We start from the raw sequence: 1,326 nt of genomic DNA, 5'->3' as shown, positions 1-1,326 counted from the left end.
AATTTAAATTATGAGAACTAGTACGACCAGCCTAAGCTAGGGCAAAGCTTTCATAATTAATAATAAACTACTGTGTCATTTTTTTGTGAACTTGCAGCCCAAAGAAAAATCTGTCTACATTTTAGTGATTTTTAAAAATTTTTCTCTTTGTTTCTATTTTATTGATTTCAACCCTGAGTTTGATTATTTCTTGCAATCTACTCCTCTTGCATGTGATGAATTCTTTTGTTCTTGTTCTAGAGCTTTCAGGTGTGTTGTTAAGTTGCTAGAATTAGATCTCTGTAGTTTTTTTTTTTTTAATGTATTCACTAGCACTATGAACTGGCCTCTTAGTGTCCCATAAGTTTGAGTAGGTTGTTTCTTTATTTTCATTGAATTCAAGGAATACTTTATTTTTTTTTTTTTTTTTTTTTTTTTTTTTTTTTTAATTGAGAAGATAGTTGTTCAGTTTCCCTGAGTTTGTATGCTATCTGTTGTTGTTGATCCAGCTGTAATTCATGATGATCGGATAAGATGCAAGATGTTATTTCAATTTTCTTGTATCTGTTGAGACTTGCTTTGTGTTTTGAGTATATTATCAATTTTGGAAAAATTCCATGAAGCATAGAGAAGAAGGCATATCCCTTTGTGCTAGGCTGACTGCAGTCTCCTCTCCTTTTTCTCAGCTACTAGTACCCCAACCTCATCCTCAACTTGGTAACAGAACACCTGCTGTGGTCTCCTTTCACCTCTGATGCCACTTCCTTCAAATCTCAAAGATCCTCTGCTCCAACCTTCCTTCCCCCAACTCATCCCAGTCTCTCAGCCTCCAAACCAGCTGACTTTCATTCCTGTGATCACACCAGCTGCCATCTGAGCAGTCAGGGAAACAGGTAAACTAACTGAGGACCTTCACCACTCCTTCCTCTCCCCCAAACCCAATACCCCAGTCTCATCACTATATCTGCAACAGAGCACCTGTTTTTCAGCCTTCCTTCCTCCTCTGCCAACATCTTCTGTGGATCCCACAGACCTTCGTCTCTCTGCCTCCCTACCCAACTTGTGCTTTGTCCCAGCCCCCTATTCCAGCAGACACCCCCAATAACCCACAAGCTACTCCTGCCGGGGAAACAGGTAGATTGTGTATAGATTTTCCTTTTTTCTTCTGTTCTTCTAGATCCAATCCAGTCTTACCCCCAGTGCTATAGCCAACCTTGTGAGTGACCTCTGTTCACTGTCCCTCCTGCCGCACCAGCACAGCAACTGTAGTTCATCTGAGCGAGGGACGTTGGGATTAACACACAGCACAACTTCAGGTTCTGTAGACAAGCCTTTATTCCACTTTTT

This window comes from Alexandromys fortis, unplaced genomic scaffold (genome assembly GCF_014885135.2).
Source record: "Alexandromys fortis isolate MF-2015 unplaced genomic scaffold, M_Fortis_MF-2015_v1.1 scaffold_530, whole genome shotgun sequence".
Lineage (NCBI taxonomy): Eukaryota > Metazoa > Chordata > Mammalia > Rodentia > Cricetidae > Alexandromys > Alexandromys fortis.
This window is presented reverse-complemented; position numbering follows the sequence as displayed.